Genomic DNA, 26,235 nt, shown 5'->3' on the forward strand with positions numbered 1-26,235 from the left:
AATTAAAAAAACTCGTAATAAATAGTGTTACAATAGCATGTAATATATTAACAAATAAAGTTTTTTTATCACTGGTTCCTTCTTTTATAATTCCTTCGAAATTTCTTTTAACAGAATTCTTTTTTAAAGCACCATCTAGTTTTATTAGCAAAGAAGAGACGGTAGGTATTACTTTTGTAGTAAACGTATCTACAAAACCATCAGTTTGATCACCATCTGTTTGATCCATAGGTGGTTTGATATTTCTTTCTAATAGCAAAAGAGTTAATTTGGATTTATAAAGTTCTATGATATAGTTATCACCGTATATTTCTTTCAAATCGTCAAAATGGTGGATATGATTAGAACAGAGTTGTGGCGATTCGAGTAAATTATTAAATTGACTGTTTTTAAAACATTTTTCAATACTGTAAGAATTTAATGTTATTCTTTTTGAATCGAGTACATTTTGTAAAAAATCATATGATTTTTTATCTGTAAAATGTTCTTCTTCTACGTGATCAGATGAAGGTGAAGAATTTCCAGATCTTTGTTCGTAATGTTTATATCTTTTAGATACTTCATCAAGCGCGCAGACTGCGCAATTGTTATGTATTTTTTTAATGATGCTATCAACGCGATTCATTTTTTTTAAATTAAAAAAATGTTAAAAAATGTTTTAAAAATTTGATTTTTTATAGTTTTTTATTCATTTTATTAAAAGAATACGCTTCTTTTTTTAATAAAAAAGCATTTTTTTTTTTAGTTGTGGTTATTAGATTTTGAGTTTATTACTAATCAAGAGATTCATAAATGGGGCAGAAACTGCATAAGAGAGTTATGTTTACGTTCAATTAGTGATAAGAAGTTTTTTCATACGCAAGTTATTCCATGCGAAAAGTTTGAAAATTTGGATGAGAAAGATAAAAAGGTATTTTCATATTGCTTAAAAAATATTCACGGATTAGAGTACTATCCGTCTTTCAAACATACTGGTGAAATTATATTTTGCTGCTCCGTAGTGAGTTATTTAAAAAGTATATTTTCTAAATTTGAGTATAATCTAGTCTTTTATAAAGGTGGTAATATGGAAAAAGACGTGTTGAGTATAATAAACGATCAAAAAATAGTTACATTTGATTTAAATAGATTACTATTTCCAAAAGTAAGTAAATTACCGAGATACTTAAATTACGAAAGTTTATGTCTAGAGCATTTTCAACACAAACACATTAAAGAACATATGCACGAACATTGTCCAAAATATGAAACGTTTATGTTTGCGCTTTATTTAGAAGATTTTGTGAACGGTTTTATAAAAGATGTTGACGTACGAGAGTATACAGAATTTAATGTTGAAGAGTATTCAAGTTTTATTCGTTTAATAAAAGACAATATCAAATGTGTTTATATATTAAAAAAAAAAACTTGTGAATGTTTTGACAATATATTTAAAGTAAATCAACTTGTATATCAGCTTTTTGAAATGGAAAAAAAATAAAAAAAAATAAAAAAAAATTGTTTTTATTTATAATCCTTCTTCCGCAGTCACATAATATTTAGTATAATGAGTGTTTGAATGAATAGGTTGTTTCAATACCATCGTGTCGTTTTCATAATTATAAACGTCATCCTCTTTTCTATATAAAATCCTTGAAATGTTAAAATTTCTTTTAAAGAAAAAAAACCATTGAGCAGTGGGAAACATTTCTATTAAACTTTTTTCGTGAAAATTGCAACGTTCAAAGGCTTTGTAAATGAACACTTGATCTCCTTCTTGATGTACTTTTTTTTCTATAAAATATTTATAAATAGGAACTGGTGTGTATAGGGTGTAATATCCATTATGAAAAACTTTATCGTCAAACGAAAAGCAAGGCGGTTGGTCCACGCAAGGTGGATAAACGTAATTTAATAGTTTACAATTTTTTTTCAAGTTATCATACTCCCATTTGTTAGATAGATAAGGAAACAAAAAATAATATTTTAAAGACGGTTTAAGTTTGCTTTTCCATGAAGTGCATTTTTTTTCCATGTTTTTTGATTTGTAGTAAAGTTTACAGATTTTAATAAAATCTTCTAGTTGTTTTTTTAATTCTTCGTGTTGTTTTTCTACACTTGATTTGGTTATATTTAAATAATCTTCGTTTATCGCGCGACACACTTCTAACATGCTTGTTCTCCATGATGGTGATTGTTCTACAAAATTCATATAACAACGTGAAGGTTTTTCAAATAAATCAAGACGATTTTCATAGTCTTTAGCAATAAAGATGTAATACAAATCTTTGTATTTTTCTTCTTCCAAGTTTAATTCCAAGTTAAAACTTTTTAAATAAGACAAGATAATATCTTGCCATTCTTCGTAGGTGTTGCTTAAATGATGAAATTCATATAACATAGGATGTAATTCATTATCTGGATAAAAAAGTTGAACAGCTTTAATGAGACTTTCATCGAGTTGTTTACTAGTCATTTTCTTTTTCAAAAATGAACTAGTATTTATTTTTTTACCCTTTATATAGGAAATAGTCAGAAAAAAACTAGTTTTTTATTTATAAAACAGGTTTTTAATTCAATTAAAAAAAATTACAAAAAAAAAAATTATTCTTCATCTTCTTCTGGTACTTCGGTATTTCGGGTTCGACTTTGGCTTTCTTTGTTTCGATTTCAGCGAGTTCTCCACATGCTCTCTTTAAATTTTGATTTAAATTTCTAGAAACACCATTTTTAATTAATGCATTGTGAAAAGAGTGTTCTATAGCCATTAGTCTTTCGTATTCTGTGACGTGAATTTCGTCTTCTTCTTTTGCCAAGCGTATATCAAAATTGCTAAAATCAGCCTTTTTTAATATACGAGTTCTAGGATAAGCCACTGATTGATAAGCTTTGTTTTGAGCTTCTTCCATAGACAACATTAAACTTTGCAATACTTTTTTGGTTATTTTATTATGATTAAATTTAAAAACCACATTATTTGTTATTTCGCCTTTGGACATTTTAAATGAGTTGTCGTCTTTTGTTAATTTGAGTTCCGACCTAAACAAATAATTTGTTTTGTTGAGATCACACAATTCTCTATATTTCCATGATAACAATATTTCACAGCCCTCATTTTTTTGTTTGTAAATCAATTCTCTTTTATGATAGATAATTTGAGCTAATGGTTTGAGAGGAACAGTAGAATATTGTTTATCTTTAATGTTTTTTTCTTCTTTAAATTCAATAAGCCATAAGGTTGAAGCTGCTAAATCTGAAAATTTAACATAGGTGTTATCGTTGCAGTACACAGTTTCAAACTCTGCCATTTTTTGTTGTGATGTGAATGATTTTTAAAATAAAAATGAGCTCTTTTTATACTGTTTGTGTTGAAAAGAGAGATTAAAAAAACAAGTACTAAACAAGTTTTTTAAAAAAAATGTTAATCCTCAATCAAGAGTGTAAAGTTCAATGTGATGAACTTTAAACTTTGTACTTTGATATTTTAATCCTTAATCAAGAGTGTAAAGTTCAATGTGTCGTACGATGAACTTTAAACTTTGTACTTTGATATTTTAATTCTATTTTAATGTTAGAGATAATGTTGTTATGACTACTATTTTATATAAAAAGGGCTCTGAAAAAATCAAATCATCAACATCTTCTGGTCAAGTCAGCAAGAACTAAAATGTGTTTGGATTGTAAAAAAATGGAAAAAGAGGAAAATGAATATTATGAAAGAACAAGAATAGAAATTGTAAAATTAAAATATAAACATTTTGATGGTAGTGTACAATTAGAAAAGTCTTTATTTGTAGAAGAGTACGATCGAAAATTAGTAATGAAAATAAATGATTTATTTTATAATATGTGGATAGATACAGAGTTTAATACAGGTGTACCGTTATTAGCATACATTAATGAACTTTTTAATAGACCTTTAAATAAAAATGATTTGGAACAATTTGAAGTTTATTATTATTGGTTTGGTCATTGTGAACTTTGTGATAAAAAATATTTGTTTTGTTTTAATTGTTATTTTTGTAAATTAAGTTTTTGTAAAAATTGTATTGTTTCTCATAAAGAAAAAAGAGAACATATAGTTTATTCTTTAAAAAAAAAACATAATGTATGTATTTGAATTTTTTTTTTAGATGATTAAAATAAAAGAAAATCAATGGTCTCTTTATGAAGTAAAAGAATTTCAATCACTTGAAATTACAGATATTCAAGAATGGTCATTTTATGAAACAAAAGAAAGTGCTTGTTTTGATCTAAGAAGCACAAAGGATGTTATACTTTTACCACATCAACGTGTTTTAGTAAGTACTGGAGTGTATATTGATAAAATAGATTCTAATTTAGCAGGGCATGTTTATTCAAAATCGGGTATGGCTTATAAACATGGTGTTGTGGTATTGAATGCACCAGGCATAATAGATGCTGATTATAAAGAAGAAATTCAAGTTTTATTGATGAATCATTCTGAAGAAAATTATGTTATTAAACGTGGAGATGCTGTTGCTCAAATGGGATTTGTGAAAATGTTTAAAGCTGTAAAAAATGTAATAGAAATAGAGGGTTGTTGTTGTCGGCAAGTGAAAATGACAATGATTAAAGACGTAGAAAGAAAGGGCGGTTTTGGTTCCACAGGAAAATAATTTTTTTTGTAAAAAATATTTTTATTATATTTTGTAAAAAATTTTTTTTAGAAAATTAATAAAAAAATGGTTTGGTTTACAATGTTTGCTTGGGATTCTATTTTTGAACATGATGAAGAACAATATCTTCGTTTAACAAACATAATGGGTTATGTTAACAGCTATCATATGGACTCATTTGATAATGTAATGAAGGATTTTAATGATATGAAAAGTTCTTTTATGCAAACAATTCAAGTATTGTCTTTAAATAAACTAGATTGTTATTTGCATATTTTTTCTAAAATTATTCTCGCTTGTGGTGAAAAAGAAAGAGATCTTTTGGAAAATTCAGAAGATATTAGCTATATGATTAGCTATATGAGTGAAACAGAAAAAAATAACTTTATTTATAATTATATATTGAATTTACAAACCTTTGCAAAAAATTTTTCTGATTTGTTAACTTTTAGTTATAATTATATTGAATGTAATCACGATTTGCAATATCAATTTAATCATTTATCTGTATAATTTTTTTTTAGATAACTAATTAAAAAATGGATAATCAATTGATTAATTGGAAAGCTTGGAATGAATTTCTAATACGAGATTATGAACAACATCAATGTTTACAAATTATACTCGGGTTTGTACGAAATTATCAAAGTGTTTCATTTACTAAAGCTCGTAATAATATGGTTGAAGTAAAAAGGAAATTTTATTTTACATTTGGAACTCGACAACAAATTATTTCATATAAAGATTATTTGATTGTTTTTGAAAGTAATTATGAAACATGTCAAATAATGTATAACGAGATAATATCATATGATATAATAGAGGATGATAGTATAAAAAATGAGGATGATAGTATAAAAAAATATTTACAGGATATAAAATTTATAGAAAAAAATATTTTTGAATTAATTACTGTTATTAATAATTATCAAGATTTAGTAACTGAATTTAAACATTTAACTGTATAATTTTTTTTTTAGATTAACTAATAAGAAAATTATGGATAATGAAAAATGGTCTGAAGTTCGAATTCAATGCTTTGACAAGCGACACAGATTACATTATTCTGAGCAAGAATTGTGGAATAATTTGGAAGAATTATCACCTGTATGTTATTTTCATTTTACTATTATTGATGAATTTTTAATAAATGATGATCATCAAAATGGAATATTGGTTCACTTTGAAAAAATAACAGAAATTATAAATAAAAATATAGAGGTGATCCAAAATAATCTCAATATACGACATTTTTTAATGGAGTTGTTAGGTTTCATGATTGTTATTTGCAATAATTCAATTGAAGAAGACGAATTTATTGTCACCAAAGAAAAAGAAGAATTTGCAAGAAGAGATGAAGCCATGTTTTCTTATATGAAAAACAATGTGGATATGAAAGATTTTATGTATATTTCAAAGCATGAAGAAAGATTGTTGTTAAAAAAAACAATTAAAAATTATTTTATGACTACTTTTATAAATATTTTTAATGAATAATTTTTTTATGACTAGTTTTAATTAATTATTTTTTTCTCTTTAATAAAAATTTTTTTGTATTTTTTAGATAAACTAATAAAAAATGGATTTTATTCAAGAAGGTAATGTAAAATACATCATCAACAAAAAGTTGGATAAACTTAATGCTGATATTGCTGTAGAATATAAAATAGTAAAAAGTTTTGTTAAATATGATGAAGATTTGTTGGATGATTACAGTGAAGCTGCACTAGATGAATTGAACAAATTAATAAGAAAAGATGCTGAAAAAGATGGTTTTATAAACAGATTAAAAACTTTGCAATTATATATGGAAGTCATGTACAAATTATTTACAACAAATCGTGAAAATATTGAATGGCTTAAAAGTGAAATAGAAGACGATAAAGAAAAACAAAAAGAAAGAGATGTGGCTATGTTTGATTATATTGAAAAAAATGTCCCTGAATTTCGCAAAGACATAATGAATCATTTTTCTTTTGAAAATAAGACTGAAAAAATAATACGTGTTCGCGAAGAATTACAACGTTCATTTATAAAAACAATGGAATATTTGAGTACTTTTTTTGTTTAAATTTTTTTTCTTTTCTTTTTAGATTACATAATAAAAAAATGGTAAAAATAACAATTCGTCCAACAAACAGTATCATGGCAGCAACACCAACAATTTGTCAATACATAGAATTGTGTCATCATAAAGAATGTCAAAAAACTAAACTTATTTATGCAATGAATGTGGAAAAAAAAATTGTCATCAATAATATCATTTTTAGATAATTTTTTTGTAATTTTTTAATCATTTTTTTTGTATTTTTTAGGTTACATAATAAAAAAATGGTTATGGTTTATGAATATGAAATTATTGATAACCTTATTATTGAATCTTCAATGGATAAAGATTATTTGGAAGATTATCATCTTAATAATTTGTTTGAAGAAGAAATGACTCAAGAAGAATTTAGCAATTTTGTAAAAGAAGTACAAAAAATCAAACCTGAAAAAGTGAAAAAATTAAAAAGTGAAGAAATTAAAAAAGAAGTGTTATTAGAAACTTTTGCTCATTTGCTTTTTCAAAATTGGTGGTTGAATGAAGAGACTTAAAAAGTGTAAAAAAGTCTCAAAAAAAATTGGGATTTCAATAGCATTATTAAAAGTGATTTGTAAAAAACGTGATTTTGTTTATGATGCTTTATGTAAAATTGCTGATTGTGAATGTTCACCTCAATGTGTATTTTGTAATTTAAATGCTTGTTACATTTATATTGAACTAAGAAATATTTTTGGTTATAATTATTTTGGTAAAATTTTTTAATTATGTATTTTTTTTAGATTTACATAAAAAATGGAAAATAACATAATATTAGCCAGCAAAAAATTGGGTTTTTCTGAAGATTTGATGAAAAAAGACATTTATAACCTAGCTTTGTGTGATTGTAAAACAGATGATATGTGTCGTTTTTTATATGTTAGAATTATAATGGCAGACAAAAGAGAGAATAAAGATAGAAAGCGAGAATAAAACAAATAATTATATTTTTTTATGGAATTTTTGTTTAAAGCTTTGTAATATTGAATTTTTTATATTAAATTTTTATAGCATTTTATTTATATTTTTTTATTTAAAACTTTATATACATTTTTTTAGACTACATAATAAAAATGGAAAAAAATATCAGTTACGCTTGTGAAAAATTGGGATTCAGTGAAGAGTTGATGAAAAAAAACTTTCGTTATTATAAACAGGGAATTTATAACCTAGCTTCGTGTTTTTGTCAAACAGAAACAGTTCATATGTGTGAAAAATGTCGAATGATTGTGTTAGATATTATAATGGCAGAAAAAAGAGACTCTGCAAGAAGAAAACGAGACTATCAAGAAATTGAATAATTATATTTTGTATATGGAATTTTATTTAAAACTTTGTAATATTTAATGTTTTATTTAATAATTTTTTTATATTAAATTTTATAGCATTTTGTTTATATTTAAAAAATTTTTTTATATTAAATTTTATAGCATTTTGTTTATATTTTTTTTCTTTAAAACTTTGTATACATTTTTTTTGTATTTTTTTAGATTACATAAAAAAATGGAAAAAAATAAAAAAATAGCTTATGAAAAATTGGGATTGGCTGAAGAAGCAATGAAAAGATATTTTTGTTATTATAAAGAAGATATTTATAGTGTAGCTTTGTGTGCTTGCAAAACAAAGGATTTGTGTCCGAAATGTAAAAGGATTGCGATGAAAATCATATTTTCAGAAAAAAGAAAAATTATATGTTAAATCTTTGTATGTTTATAACATTTTTGTTTATATTTAAAACTTTATATACATTTTTTTTTATATTTTTTTTAGATTACATAATAAAAAATGGATAATATTGAAATTAATAATGCAATCGAAAAAATAAAGAAAAATTTGGATTTTTTGGCGTTTTGTCCATGCGAACTAAATAATATATGTCAAGAATGTAAACAAATAGGAAACGAAATGTCAACTTTAAACCTTGATTATCAAATGATATTTGAACATTTTTTAGTTAAAATTATGAAATTGTAGTTGTTTTATTAATAAAAATTTTTTGTATATTTTTTTTATATTTGTATATTTAATTTTTTATATTAAATTTTGTATTAAATTTTTGTATACATTTTTTATATTATATTTGTATTTTTTTAGATTACATAATAAAAATGGAAACTAAAATAATTAAAATAATTAAAAAGCCAATTGATTTTGAGTTGGTGGCAAAAAAGTTGGGTGTGACAGAAGATAGAGTCATATATGCTTTACACGACGCTAAAAGTGAAATTTTGAGCTTAGAATCATGTCCATGTACAAGAAACAGCTTGTGTTTAAATTGTCAAAAGATTAAAGATATTCTTGGATTGCATCGTTCTATTTATTACGATAAATGGCCAACATTTTGAAAAAATATTTTTTATATTTTGTTAATATTTTTTTATATTTCTTTTGTTATTTTATTTTAGATTACATAATAAAAAAAATGGAACAACAGGAAATATCGTGGTGTAACTATTCTATTCTATTAAAAGCTTCAAAAAAAATGGATTTATCTAAAAAACAACTCTTGGAAGATTATAAAAAACAAAAGAAATTTTCGATTGAATGTCAATGTGATGAATACAAACCATCATTTCTTTGTATGTATTGTAGTTCTTGTGTGGATACAGCTTCAAAAAAAATAGATTTATCTAAAGAACAACTCTTGGAAGTTTATAGAAATCAAAAAAAAAAGATTAAATTTTTGAGCGAATGTCAATGTGGAGAATACGATCCTGTGTTTGATTATCACTTTCTTTGTTTTTGTTGTAGTTATTGTGAGGATTCAATAAAAGAATTTTATGCTATGATAGTTAAAGCTTCTAGTAAACTTGATTTATCAGTAGAATTAGTAAGCAAAACTTTTAATTTTCATAAATATGAAATACGTGATTTAGCTAAATGTAATTGTGCTTTTGAACATTTGTGTAATGATTGCGATTTTAAAAAATTTTTAGTTTATCGATGGTTTCGTTAAAGTAACTATTTTATTATTGTATTTTCTTCTTTTTTTAGATTACATAATAAAAAAATGGAATTGTCAGAAAATGATTTGAATTTTTTGATGGAAAGCATATACAAATTCAATCAAAAAAGTCCAGCTACTTTGGAACAAATTCGAATGCATGCAATCACATCGAGAAAAATTTTATGTCATCAATGTAAATATTTTGCTTATGGTTTCAATTACGAATGGGATGAGTTTTTTAATCAAGAAATGAAAAAAATACCTTTTATATTAATTTTGATGGTTTTTCAATATATTAAAATTCATTATCATGTTTATTTTGAGTTAAATTTTGAAAGTTTTTATAATTTTTTTCAAAATACATCTAAAGAAGATGTATTAAACCATGTAAAAGAAAAATGTGAAGAAATTGAAAATTGTAAACATTTTTTAAACGAATGTGATGACTGTGATGAGTATAGATGTTCTGAATTGACAAGTTGTTCATTTATATATTGTGAAAAATGTTTTAATTCTATATATTAACTGTCAATTTTTTTTTTAGATGAATAAAATAAATGAAAATAACAACTTGTTGGAATTATTAAACAAACATAATGAACAAATAAACGTATTGAACGAGGATGAAATGACAGCTGTGAAATTTTTATTACTTGTTAATGGAAACAAAAACAATTTTGCAACTAAATGGGAAAAAATGATCAATAGGAACATTATATATATGATGTTTTTTATAAAATATGGTGTAATGTTTTTATATTCGAAATAAAAAAAAATTTTTTTTTTTTAGATGAATAATATAAATGAAAATAAAATAATGTTGGAGAAGATTATAAATATGAATTCTTCGATGCAAGAAAAATGCGAAACTTTAACAGATGAAGAAATATCATCTTTGAAATTTTTGTTGAATGAAAACAATAGTGACTTTTTATTTAAATTACGAACAAATTTAAATTTTAAATTTATTTTTTTGTTCTTTTTTATCAAGTATACTTATATGTATTTTTTTAATAAATAAATATTTTTTTTTCAGTAAAAATAATAAAAAATGTTATCTTTACAACAACAAAAAGCACTTCAATGGCTTGATGAAGGAAAAAAATTTTTTATTACTGGTGGTGCTGGATGTGGAAAAAGTTATATTGTCAATCAAATTGCTCAAAGTATACAAATTTATAAAACAATTCATATTACTGCGAGTACAGGAAAAGCAGCTTATTTGATTAATGGTGTCACTATACACGCTTTTGCTGGTATAGAAACTGGTGTTAAAAGTGTAGATTATTATAAACGTCATATGCATCCAGACATTAAAAAAACATGGTTAGAAACTGATGTTCTCATTATTGATGAAATTTCAATGATTAATGCACAAACATTTGATTTATTACATTCAATAGCTTGTGAAATTAGACAATGTTACGATGAATTATTTGGTGGTGTACAAGTGATTGCTTGTGGTGATTTTTTTCAATTGCCACCTGTTACAGGGCAATTTGTTTTTACATCAAAAATATGGCAACACTACATGACAGAAGTGTTGGTTTTAACTCAATGCTTTAGACAAAAAGACGATGAACAATTTTTTGGAGCTTTAAATGAAATCCGCTATGGTCAAGTTTCAGATAAAACTATTGATTATTTTATGACGCGTTGTTTTGAAAAAGATGAAAATTTAAACTCTAAATATACAAGATTATTTTTTAGAAACATCGAAGTGGATGTTTATAACAATCAAAAAATGGAGACTATTAAACAAGAAGGGTATTGGTTTTATGCTAAAGATATTATTAAAAATCGAAATATTCCATGCACGTTTCAAATTCCAGCTGCTGTTTATCTTAAAATAGGTGCTATTGTGATGCTTGTAAGAAATATTAATGTGGAAGAAGGTTTGTGCAATGGTACTATTGGTACTGTCATTTTAATAGAAAGTAATGCAGTTTGGGTGATGATGAATAAAAAAGAAGTCAAAATTGAATGTGTCAAAGAAGAAATTTTGTATTGTTCTCATACTGTTGTAGGCTCAAGATTTGGTTTGCCTTTAAAATTAGCTTTTTCTTTTACTGTTCATAAAGCTCAAGGAAGTACAATGAATAAAGCCGTTGTTCAATTTAATTCAAAGGCTTTTATTAATAGTCTTTATTATGTTTCTTTATCACGAGTTTGCAATATTAATGATATTTTTATAATTATTAATAATAAATTTGATTTACGAACTTTATTTAAAAGTATTACTGTTGATAATGATGTTTTAGAATTTTATAAAAAATACATGTAATTTTTTTTTAGATTCTTAAAAAAAAATGAAATTTGAATATCAAACTGAGGAAACTAAATTTAGTAATAACAGCATATATACTGAACATTTTTTTTTCATTAAAGACAATTATAAAGATGAAGATATTGTAGAAGAATTACAACTTTATTCAGAAACTCAAAGTCCTGATGAAATTGTTTATCATGTTGAACAAAAAACAATGGAAGGTTTTGAAACACAAATGAAAAACAGTATTCATTTTGGTGATTTGTTTCAAAATTTCTTATTAGGTTATAATATTGTTACTTTGTGTTGCAAATCTATTGAAAATGGGTATTTTAAAATAATGAAACGTTGTTACAATTCACCTGTTTATTTTATTAAACCTTTAGAAGGACCAACTAATTTACGTTTTATTCAAGATGCCAATGTGCGAGCTGTTTTTAATATTTTAGAAAACGATAGTGGATGGAGGTTGATACGTTTATGTAATTTTAAAATTAAAACTTTATCCAATTTAACAGAAAGATCCATGATGAAATTACGAGATTTTGAATTGTCTGGTTATAAAAGAAAATCGCTCATGACAGATGATCAAATTGAAAAAAAGAAAAAACATAACAAAACCTACTATGAAAAAAATAACAAAAAGAGGAAAGAAATAGATGAATGGTTTGGCGAATGGTACAGACCACATTCTATAACACAATGGAAAAAATTACTAAAAAGTACATCTTATACTATTCTGTCTTATCAACAAAAAAAAAAAATGTTTTTAGATTATAGTATTTTGTTTGAACCAGGGTTATGTTTTTATTCTGCTTTTCTTGTTTCTTTATTGATTCGTCAATGGAATGTGAACACCATTGAAGAATGGAACATAAAAGTGTTGGAAAAAAATGCTACTGATTTATATTCAGAAGAAAATATTTTACAACTTCTTTTTGAAGAACAAGAAGAGCAAAATATTCTAGCATGGAAAGACGTTTTACAACAATTAAAAGAAAAATCTAAAAGTATGACGTTTCAAACTTTGATTGATTTGTGCCATTGTTTTGCTTACGAAAATACTTTTGATCGTATTAACATTAAAATTTTTGCTGTTAACAAAAAAAATACTAAAATTCGTTTGTTGCATTCTAAATTAAAATCGCAATATAAAAGTTCTCTTGTCGAATTATTAAAAGTGGTTTATGAAAGTGCAAACATTACCAAAGACGATCAAGATTCTCAAAGAGTTTTTATTAATGATGAAGAAAGAAATAAAGCCAATCAACGAAAAAAAACAATCAACACGATCAAAATTTGTATTTTTCAAAAAAACAATTCTTTTCACGCTATAAGCATGTTGAATGAAAATTTTTCTACAAAGTATTTTTGTTCTAACAACTCACGTGTTTTGTCGCAATGTTCAGATTGTGGACAAAAATTTACTAAGAAACACAAATGCGAAGGTTATTATAAAGCGGACAAGTTTACATACAACGATTGCATTAGTCACTATCGACCACAAAATTCGTTCATGTGTACGAGTAGAAACTTGTTTCCTTTTTTAATCACATTTGATTGCGAAACAAGTATTACAAAATCTAAAGAAAATGCTACTTCCAAAGTTAAACCTTTATCTGAGTTGAATTATCATTGTCATTCCATTGTGATTCAATGCATTCATGAAAAATTAGCAAGAGAATGTTTTGCTTTGGATGAACAAGGACACGTGATTACTCAATGGATTTTTTATTATGAAAATACGGTTGAAAGTTTAGAAAGAAATCCTTTAACGACTTTACCTGCTTATTTTCAACCAGGAATTTCTTTACTTAACAAAACACACAGACGTATCTTGTGGGAAAGACTCAATTGTGAAAGTAATGAAAAATTAAAAATGGAATTGCGAGTTTAAGATTTAATTGCTTTAGCAGATACTTTGGTTCGTTTTGTTTATGAAATATGTTTACCACGTTTTGAGAATTTAAATTTATCAGCTGAAGAAAGAAATTTAATATGGCAAGAAGAAAATCCTTTATGTACTATTTGTAGAACTCCTGTAGATAAAATACAACAATCTGATGTTTATAAAAATAAATTTACTTACATGACTCCTCAAAAAATTGAAAGTTTAAATCATAATGAATTTCGTATTTACAACGACAAACGAATTCAAGTAGCAAATATTCTATTTCAAAGAGTAGGTCGTTTAGATTTGTTCATGCTACCTTTGAATGTTCAAAATTATTTAATAAACAACGATGCTGAAAAAATAAAACAAGATTTATTTCAAGTATCCACTTTGTATTACATTTGTTGTAGATGGTGGGAAAAATTTCAATACTTACCTGCTACTAATGGTTTATTGAGTGATTATGTGAGAATAACAAGTAGTGATCTTGTAGATTATATGAAACAATTGGCCTTGCTTATCATGACAGAACATCAATTTGAAGCTTATTTTGATCAAGAAGATATAGAGTTGTTAGAAGATCCTTACTTTTTAATCAAAATTTTTCGCAAATGTATCAACGAAAGTGGTGAACAATATACAGATAATCTTCATTTTTTGTTTCTGATGAGAAAATTGAAGCAACCCGTTTATGAATTATGGTATCATGCCATGTTGGTTGCTTTTAATAAACAATTTGAAACAAAATTTAGTTTATCTGATTTTATTCAAGATGAAAAAAATCGAGAAAAAGTTTTGAATAAATGCAATTTTTTTCTTAACGCTTTTGAAGATTATCTTGTTATTGATCACGATCATTTTTCAGGTCAAGTGTATGGATTAGCTCATGATTATTGCAACAAAAATTTAGGTCGATATAGTCAACACTTGTCTTGTCCTATTTTTGCACACAATGCTTCTTTTGATAACCGCATTATGATTGTTGAAGGTTTAAAAAAAATGTTGGATATTCCGTTATACGGACATTTGGCAGAATCTGAAACTACACCTTATAATGCTTTTATAAAATATAGCAACATGGAAGATGTTTTTGTTATATCTAAAAATGTGAGCAAAGTCAATATTATCTGCATTGGTAAACATATTAAAATTGTAGACAGTTTGAAAATTTTAAATTGTTCTTTAGAACAAGCTAGTAGTATGTTATCGCAAAAAGCTCAAAATCAAATTGTTAATACCATGTTGCATTATTTACGACCTTTTCATCCAGAATTGATTCATTTAACCCACAATCGAGAGTTTAAAAATTGTTTTATTAAAAAAACATTATTTCCTTACTCGCAAATAACAGACGAACTCTTAAATATTGAATATAAAACATTTCCACCTATTGAATTATTTGCTCAAAATGATTTAATGAAATCTAAAAATCTACAAGAAGAAATTAAAAAATTAAAAGAAGCTTATGAAGGTGTCAAAAAATTATGGAACTTTTTAAATTTAAAAACTTTAAAATCTTTATTACATATCTATACTGTACTCGACACAGTTGTATTAGGATCTGTTATGATTGACTTTGATGAAAGAACATTTGAATTTACAAAGTTTCATATTCTTAATCACGTAAGTATTTTTAGCTATACAAGCAAACTCAATTCTACCATTAGTTTAATTCCTATTCAATATCCTCCCACCAACGAACATCAAAAAATGATTGAAAAAAGTATTCGAGGTGGAATGTCAACCAACGGTACACAAAAATTTGCCATTGATACAGATTACTTTGAACCTAAAATAAAAGAACTTAAATTAAACAGTGAGTTGAGAGGATGTTTAATTTTTATGGACGAAAACGGACAATACGGAGGAGCACAATTAAAACCTTTACCTTTTCACATGAAATATTCTTTTGATTTGGAATGTATTACTTTAGACGATGTGATTCAAAAATACCATCGTGTTAATTTAAACGGTTTCTCAACAAGTGCTTTAGTTCATTGTCAAATTAGTATGAAACCAGAGTATCAAGATCAAGTCGGAGGTTTTTCACCCATGGTAGAAAAAGAAATTATATCTTTTCAAGATTATTCTCCCACAGAAATTGTATCTAAACGTTATCTCAAAAACAATGGAACTTACGGTAAAGAAAAAGACAAAACTATTAAATTGGTCATGAAATTAAGCTCGCATGAAACGTGTGAATTTTTAGACACTTTAATATGGTTGACTACATGTTGTGGATGCATTGTTGAAAAAATTTACAAAGTACTTCCTTTGTGGCGTTATCCTTTAGCTCAAAAAATGGTAAAAAGAAATATGGAAAAAAGAAAAGAAGCTATTAAAAAGGATGACAAGGTAGTGGATGCTTCTTGTAAATTGCAAATTAACGGTCATTACGGAACTTTGAGTCAACAAATTGCACAAAAATTAAATACTACTTTTATCAACCACGAAGAAAAAGCATTCCAAAATACGATTGAAAATTTTCAAAACATTCGTCGTGTTTTAATTCAAGAAGGGCAAACGGATGAAAATATTAAAATGTTATTTCCTTTTCATTTTCAAAATTTATTATATGACGGATCCCAATTTATCGGTGTTGAACCCGAAAGATATAAATTGGATGTTTTTGAAAAAAAAGTATGTTTAGATCAATACGAGACGAGTGATTTTAGTTATGATGATTATTTTAAAGAAAGTCTATTTAGTTTGATGACAGATGTAAAAACCAAAAGTATTTTATTTCACGTTGAAGACAATCATCATGAAATGAAAGACGCTTTTGAACTCTTAAAATCGAAAGATCATAAAAACGCACTCATTTTAACAACGAGTGAAAAATGTAAACTTGTAAACACCTCTTTACGTATTGTAGCTTCACAAATTTTATCTTATGCTAAACTCAACGTTGGACGATTTAGTTGGGAATTGGGACAAATATTAAGAAATCATGGAGCTGAAAAACATTTGGTAGTAACAGATACTGATTCTGATTGTTTTTTCATTACTCAAAAAAAAAATAAAATGCTTTCTACAACGTTTCGTGAAAAAGTAGAAGAATGGATTTATTTTTCAAAATTTGGTGATCGTTGGATGGATTATTCCAATTATAAAAAAACTCATCCTTTTTAATCTACTCTTTATGCTAAAGAAACGGATCACTTCCAAAATGAAATACCTCCTCCTGATTATATTGCTCAAGCTTTTGCTATGGGACCTAAATGTTATAGTATTCATAGTGTTGATGGCGACGAAGAAAAAAATTATTATAAAAATAGAGCTAAAGGAGTACCCAATTCAAAACTATTATTTTCAAATTATGTTAATGGTTTTGATACCTTTGCTGCAAAAAGAATAACTAAAGAAGTTCCTTTCCTAGTGATAAAAGAAAATCAACCTATTGAACAAAATAGAATGAGTGTTAATTACAAACAAGTTAAAATACAAACACACACTATTGATTTTTTAAAAAGATTTACACAAAAAAATTATGTTTTTGATGACGGAGTCATGACTGAAATTCGAGATCATTATCTTTTGCAACCGATACGAGAAGCCAATTTAAAAGTGTTACCCGATATAGAAAAATTTTGTAGCAACGAACACATACAAAATTTACTTGAAATTGAAAAAAATATTATAAAACAATCAGAACGTTATCAAACAATGGCCGTGTTTAATCGAAAAGTTTTGATCCCTTTATTATACGATCTTAAAAAGAATATAAATTTGTAAATTTTTTTTTTTTGTGAATATAAAAAAAATGGAATTTTATTTTTTAGAACAAAAATTAACAGCACAACAACTTGAAAACAAATTAAAAGAAATTGGTTATAAAAATTTTTATTTAGTAGAAAATACAGAAAACGAAATTCATTATTTTAAAAAGAACGATTTTTTTACTTCTCGTTTGATTCTCATTAGTCTTAACGGACGAGATTTAATTCCTGAAGAATTTTTAAGTTGTTGTCTTGATTGTTTCATTGATTATTTACGATTTACATTGCACGTAGGATGTTATGAAGAAGATTGTAAACATTGTGATGATTATAATACTGTTCATTATAATTGCAATTGTTTTTTAGAAAAATAAAAAAAAATGGATAGTATATTATTAATAGAAGTGGCAAAACGTTTAAATCGAGATTGGAAAACATGTGGGAGATATTTAAAAGTAAACGAACTAAAACTGGATCTTATTGATGCAGATTACAGATATATTGAAGAAAAAGCTTTTGAAATGTTAAAAATATGGAATCGTAATGGTACCAAAGAACAATTAATTTATGCAATGAATAACATACCAAGAAAGGACATTAGAAAAATTATTTTGGACCGTTTTTTGTAAATTTTTTTTATTAAAAAAGAATATAAATTAAAAAAAAATATTGTCATTTTTTTATTCGTAGTTAAAAAAAAAAATGGAACAAAAAGAAGAAAAACCTCTCGAACAAAAAATTGAAAATGTAGAACAGCCTATAGAAAAACCTTTAGAAATAAAAGATGGTAGATCTATAACCGAAATATTAAACGAAAAAGGTTTTCATGATTTCTATTTAAAAGGTACATCAAAAGAAACTGAACTCAAAGAAGAAGAAACCAATTCACAAATAAAATTTAATATTTTTAAACCTACTCAAGATGTTTACCCTGAAAATACAATTATTACTGGGCCTACAAACAGTGGAAAATCAACTATGGCTAGAGAATTATTACAATGTGGAAAATTTCCTGATGCAGAAATGTTATTTGTAATACAAATGAGAGAACCTAGTGATTGTCAACACAAAACATGGAAAAATATTATTGATTCTTCTAAAAATAATTTAGAAGCCTATCATATTATAACAGTGAACAGTCCAGAAAATTTAGATTCTGTAATACAAAGAGCCATTGGTTTTTCAAAAGATAAATACGGTATTCAAAATAGCGATCACCGTTTATTAAAAACAATACTTTTATTTGACGATATTAGTGCTTTTTGCTTAAAAAGTCAACAATATACTAGCGCGTGTTCTAGTGGATCACATCATGGAGTAGGTACCATTACTATTTTTCATTCCGTACCTTCTAAAGCTAGTCAATGTTGGAACAATTTAGTATCGCATTACAAATGTATTATTTCTTTTGATAACAACAGCGAGATTGAAAAAATATTTAAAAATGATTTTCCTTCCACTGGTAAAATGCATCATCACGTTATAAGCGATTTGTTAAATAAAGAAACTTCTAATCAACACGGGCATTTGGCTTTATTTAAACGAAACTCTTCTGTAGCACGTTTAAGAAGTCAAATTACAAGTAAAGAACAAAAAGTATTTATTCCAGTAGACGCTCAAGGTAAATTAGACTTTGATTATAAAGACATGAGCGTCAACAAAAAAATTGTTAGTTTTCAATCTTTTCCCTATGTCAAAGCTCCCCAATTAAAAAATCATTATTATCTCAAATCGCATCACAACAACTATAATCAAGAAAAGGAGAATAAACCCAACGAAGAAGATCAAAACGATATAAATAAAGAAAAAGAAAATTCGATAAAAAAAAGAAAATGGAGTGAAAGCGAAAGAGCAACACAGCTACTGCAAGAAATCAAAAGACAAAAACGATATGGATTGTGCGAATCTACAGACGAATCTTCAAACGAATCTTCAGACAGTGGACCCAGTTCTGATTCTGAATGATTGGGAAAGCGAAGAATTTTTACGAATTTTACAAAACGATAACGAATTATGCAATTCTTCCAACAAAGCAAGTAAACGTCAAGCCATGAGACAAAAATTAGCTGTTCGAGGTCAAATTTTTATTCCCAAAATGAATAGAAGAAAAGACATTGACGAAAACGAAATTAAAATATGGATGAAAGAAATTTTGACACGTTTTAATGCTGTAAAAATGTTAAAATGTGAACTTTTATCGGATCACGAAAGACAATAAATAAAAAACGCTTTTCAAGAATACGTTTGTTTAGAAATTAAACTTTTTGTCAAAGAATATTTGTATCCGTATCCAAAATTTAACGAAAACGGAAAAGTCATCATGAAAAAAGAAAAAATGAAAGATAAAAATCAAGCTATATCCGACTTTGTTTATCACAATTACAACGTTTTAAAAGAATATTTCAACTCTACTCGTTTTAAACTTTATCACGAAATTATAAATTATTACGCTAATAAATTAATTTCATTTGACACTATACAACCTACAAAAACTGTAATCGATTTATTAAGACAACAGTTTGACGTTGACTATTGTCAAAAAGAATTGTATTTTCAAAATAATTTGTATTTTTATGAAACATGAATAGATATAGACCTTATCACGAGTCTCCATTATTAACTTTACGTAAAGTATTAGCCAAAAATGCCTACAACATGGATGTTTTTAACAAAAAATTATTACAAATCAACGAACAAGAAAACGAACAAGTAAACCTAGAATCTGAAGAAACCAACACTTCGAATGTGTCTGACATTATTCAAAGATATGATTTACCTTTTTCTCTCAATTATGCTGATCCTATCAATCTCGAAAATCAAATTGCTGGCGAAGTAAGTTTTCAACAAAATTTAAATGCTTTGCTACCTCTAGACACTATGCTCGATAGTGATATTGCTACAAGTTTAATCAGCGAACAAGAAAAATGGAAAACATATCTCAACGTAGGAGGAGATGCTTACGCTTTTAAATCCATTTTAAATTTAAATAAACAAAGCGAATTCAATGATCAAATTGATCAAAGAAACATTAGCGAAACTTTAAGAATGATGAGAAATTTAAAAAGATTTCCTATTGAAGACAACTCTCTTACTAGTACCCCTCCTTCCTCTATTCAACCTACATTAAATACTTTACCACGTTCTACTACTTTAAACACTATTCCATCAGCTCATAAAAGAATTTACACTTTGACACCTCTTAATAAATTTTTAATTTTTCACGAAACGGCCAACGCAAGTGAAATTTTGGAACAACTTTATCGAAACGAATCTGTAAAAAAAATTCCCAACTTACCTAAACATCTAATAGACATGTGTAAAAATCAAGTCAATTATCGATATGGATCACATCAAATTTCTTTACGGGTTTACAAACCTAGAAACGAAAAAGCCACTCTAAACAATTTAAAAATTTATATTTTATATCAAGCCAATGTTGTAGATGTAGAAGAATCTATAGCAAGTATTATTAACAATGTGACCAACTTTGCTTTTGAAAAAATAAACGATTCAAAACAATATTCCTATTATGCTAACGAATTTTTAACTTTACTCACTTCTTCTCATTCTGTAGCTAACATGAAAGTAGTAGCCGATTATTATCAAATAAGACAATTGACTTTTGCCAAATTATGGAGTTTTATTAAAAAATATAACATACCCTTCCGAAACGAAACTAAATTAACCTCCGAAGGTGTCTATGCTAGTGCTTTAGCTCGAGATCCTTACACTGTTATGACATCTAGTTTTATAGAAAGCGAATCTATCAGTGACAAAAGTTTTGGTGGTACAAGAGCTTTTGAAATATTAACAAAAACAAAAGATGTTGTTCAACAAAGATGTATACAATATGGCGAAATGTTTCGAGGTGATAAATTTGAAATATTAAGAGAATATATTCAAGTCAACAGTTATTTACTACCCAATAAAGATATTTTTAATCAAATGTTAAACAATTATAACGAAAACGCATTAGCCAACAGAGCCATCGGAGAAACTATGGTCTATTTAACATTCAAAACTTTTTTCAACACTGTACCTTCTTTACCTTTTAAAGATGTAACAGAAGTAGCTCTATTAAATGAAGAAGTAGAACAAACTTGCGCTAAAGGAGGTATGTTGGGATTATTGCAACATATTAAATCCAATTCAAATCAATTTTACAGTACAGAAAATACAATCAAAGAAAAAAGTTTACTCGAAATGTTAATGATAATGGGCACAATGTATAATTCTCATGTTGTTCGTTTAAATTCGCTTTTAACATCTTATAAAAAATGTTTTGAAATGGATTCTAATAATATTGAAAATTTTGCCAATGCTTTAAAACATGTTACCCATTTTAAAAAAAGAAATTTATTCACTCATCCTTTAACAAAAGCTTCCTTATTAGAAATTCCTAAAAAAGAACCACGAACACGAGCATCCGATCCTTACTTGAGTTCGATAGAAACTAAAAAAGAAGAAGAAGAACCTGTTGAAACAACTACATCTACTGAACCTGAAACTGATCCCTCATTATTAGGTGCTACTGCTTTACCCGAACCAACTCCTACTGCTAGTACTGAAACACCAATGTTAACTAGAAGTAGTCGGTTAGGATTAAGAACAAAAAAACCACCTACTAGATCATCATCAACAAACATAGAAGATAGAAAAAGAAAAACTCCGATATCAAAATATACTGACTTTTAAAAAATGGACAATGATTTGAGAAATGCTATTGACAACCTTGTAGAAAATCAACTGACTAAATTATCGAGTCGTTTGTTTGCTTTAACAGATGTACCCAAAATTAAAAAGGTTTTGTTGCAATTGGACACTTTAAAAAAAAATCCAACTGATTTGAAATTTTATGATCAACTCAAAGCGCTTTTAGAAAATTCCATATATGCCAAATGGAATGGACTCATCACCGCTTGGTCACACGTTACTTTACTTTTTAAAAAAACAACTGATGCCAACGTTAAAAAACAAGCACCACGGAAACCTTATGTTTATGAAACACATCAATATTCGTGCGATAAACCTCATCAATATTTTCAAGCCGATTTGGCCGACATGAACAGTTTTAATTTAAACTTTGCTTCTCATCGACCTGAATTTTGTTTAGTTGTAGTAGATGGAGTATCTAAAAAAGTCTATTTGAGAGTCACCAGTAAAAAAACAGCTGATAAAGTATTAAGCAGTTTTAAACACATTTTTGAAGACATTAAAAGAGACGATAAATCTTTTATTTACCTTCAAACAGATCAAGGTGGAGAATTTTTTAACAACAAAATGGAAGAATGGTGTTATGAACAAAACATTGTTCATTTTAGTTCAAAAAATTATGGAAAAGCTTACTTGGCTGAATCGACTGTAGGACGATTAAAACAACTTTATCAAAAATTAAGAAAACAAGGTGAACTTCAAAAAAAAAATTGGAGTTTTTATATCGAAGACATGGAACAAAAACTTAATGAAAAAGAAAGAACGACGAGTGGAATCGCTCCTGACGAATTGGATGCTGACGACGCCAAAGGTAAAGCTCTTCGTTTAATCGATCAATATCAAGACGATAAAAGACGAGGGCGACATTTTTCTTCCAACATGCTACATCGAGTAGAAAAAGAATACAAAAACGAAAAATTAAAAATATACAAACCACTCTCCATTGGAACCGAATGTTACTTGAAAAAATATAAAATTGATCCCAAAGACACCTTTAGCAAATCGACTACTCGCAATCAACCCTATTGGGACACTACCAAAAAAGTAATTATTATCAATGTCTCTCAGCGCACTAACCCTTCAGTACAAGGTTATTTACCCGTTTATATTTATAAAGTGGGAATAATTGGTGATTTAAATACAACATTTAAAGTGAAACGAGAAGATTTGTTACCTGTTAACGAAGAAGATAAAGACATTTATTATAAAAACTTTAACGAATATGTGAATACTTTTTTAAAACCTTTAAAAAAAAACTACAAGAAAAAAAGAAGAAAAGAAAAAATGGACAATTTAACGTTTGACGATATTTTAGATGTAAATAAATATGTTTGTAGTACGTATTATTTTAGTGAAATTAAAAATAAAAATGAAGCTAGCGTGCATTATAATGTTTTGAACGATTTTAGTCTACCCTTGACACCTAACGATATTGACAAACCCACATTTAAAAATAATACCATTTTACATTTAGCTAGTATGGACGTACCTACGAATTTAACTCGAGTAGACGAAAACCTATCCTTTTCTGAGAATGCCTACGGATTAAGAATGGAATCTAAACCTGCTATAAAAAAAATGTTAGCCGATATTCAAAGCGATATGATTGCTAATCCTACAAGACCCATAAAATATTTTTATCTTGTTACAAAAAGTGTTGTCTTGTACGCCAACCACGTGCCTTTACCAGGTGACACATTTCCTTGCTATGACATTTTAGATATGGAAAACATGAGTAGCGATCATATAAGTTATATGTGGTCTTTTTATGCAACAAGTGGAGGTAGACTCTTTGGTGTTATGACACCCTCCGCTTATCAAGATGATTTTTTCATTAGAAACTTGGAACTTTATAATTCTAAATTAAATAGAGTGCTCTATTTTTCAGACTTTTTTTCAAGTTATTATAATAAAGATGGTAAAATTTCATCAACAAAATATTTTAATCCAAAATATTTATTCGATCCATCGACTGAGCTTCGTTACAAAACAGCTGTAGTTAATATGCCCATGATAAAATTTAGTTTAGATGCAAACAACAATGTTCGACAAAATGTATTCAACGTCAATACCACCTCATTTCCAAATAGAACCAACTATAATTTATTATGGTATTATAAAAAAGGAAACGAATATGCAAATAACCCTTCTTTTTTACAACCTATTCGATCTAGTGTATCTTCATACGTGCAAGACAGAGGTTTATCTTATTTTGGTTTTTTTTCAAACAGAACATCTGCAAGTGCCTACGTTGTAGAAGATTTTACTAATTTATTACAATTTAATTATATTACTACTAGATCTTTATACGACAATATATACAATTTATCATTAAACACTCACACTAGTAAAAATTATTGTATTTATGTAAAACATCCACTTTTAACCACCACACAAATAGCAGCCATTTCACCCGAAAGACAGATTATTCTAAACGGTGTAGAAGAAACTTTTGTTCGTCCGTTTATTCATATCATGTTAACACCCAATTATAAAAACCCCTCATTATCTATTGGAAGCTTACTTTCGGATACCAGACCGTTAACTGCAGATGATAATATTCTTAGCGTCGATTTAGATGTTTATATTAATAACTTTTTACCTATTGCACAAAGCACAAAATCAAAAACAAAACACATTGTACCGTGGCAAATTGCTTTTTTTTTATTAAAAATAATAACTAACACCAACACAATACCCTTTGAAGGCAACCTATATAACGTAGAAACTAATCTTAACGATTTCAATATACCTTATAATGTCAATATTCGTATTCAATCTTTATGGAAAATTTGGAACGACTATGTTGACACTAAAAACTATCAATTAGGTGTTTATACTAGTGAAAAAATAGTACTACCACAATTTGCAGATATTATTAAAGCTGCTTTTTCAACTGCTTTTCCTACTGGTTTTGGCACAAAGTTTCTCTATGTTACAGCTAGTGAATTAGGCGTAGAACCTACAGAATTATTAACCTGTTTTTATCAATTATGGTTCCCTCTCACGTCTAAAAGAAAATATTATCGTTATACTTTAAAAAATATACCTTTAGCTTCTTTACCTTTACCTTTTTTTAACGTCGATCAAGTCATATGGCCCGAAAGAGAATTAAAAATGATGGATGTTTTTACAGAAAGTTTAAACCAAACAAACAATTTACTCAATCTCAATTTAAACAACTTGACCTTTGACAACCATACTTATGCAGGACCTGATATTAACATGTTTAGTAAATATCTTACCAATAATCCCAAAGGTCAACCATCATGTATTCCTACTCCTATAGACGGAGTATCCAATTATTATACGTTTTTTTCTTTACCCTCTTTCCAAAGAAAATTATTGTCACCAATTAAAGTGAGCACACACCTTATGAAAGGTTTGTTGGATGTTAAAATGAGTCATAATTCCTATTCAGATTATGATATTAATTATGTTAATGGAGTCATTGGCGCACCCGAAATGAAAGGTACTCCTTTTCAAGTTTTACCTTCCAACTTTCCTGATGATATTTATAAAATGTGGACATCTGATAATACTTTAATTGCTAAATATAACGCAGAAACTTTTATTGAAGTTTTAATCTATTGTGAACAAAGCAAACCTTTATTTTCAAATACCATCAAAGTACCTCTTGTCACTACGAGCAGTTTTGAAAGAGCGACTACACCCTCTCATAAAACATGGTTCAATAGTGTCAAAGCCATTTTACAAGGAAATAATCTAACAGAATTGGTATTTTATTGCACTTCGCTTAACGGACAATTTATTTATCAAAAAAAGAGTGACGGTACGATTGTACAAACTTGGACAGACAGTTTACCATTAAAAAATATCATTTTAAAAATGTATCAACCTATTGGAAACAATCCTATACCTTATACTTTGCTTTTACAAAGAGATCAATACAGTTTAACTCAACAAATTAATCCCTTTATTATGCAAGTCGATCAAAATATGACCAACGCCATGACGCTCGATTTTAACA

The 26,235-nt window shown here is 26.9% G+C and overlaps 1 protein-coding gene across 1 annotated transcript in view; it reads left to right on the forward strand.

The window, feature by feature from the left end:
• Positions 1-26,235, forward strand: part of LOC136076674 (uncharacterized) — a 48,473-nt gene that overhangs the window by 15,644 nt on the left and 6,594 nt on the right. The gene's annotated exons all lie outside the window — the stretch shown is intronic.

Source organism: Hydra vulgaris, chromosome 02, assembly GCF_038396675.1.
Source record: "Hydra vulgaris chromosome 02, alternate assembly HydraT2T_AEP".
In the NCBI taxonomy this organism is placed as follows: domain Eukaryota; kingdom Metazoa; phylum Cnidaria; class Hydrozoa; order Anthoathecata; family Hydridae; genus Hydra; species Hydra vulgaris.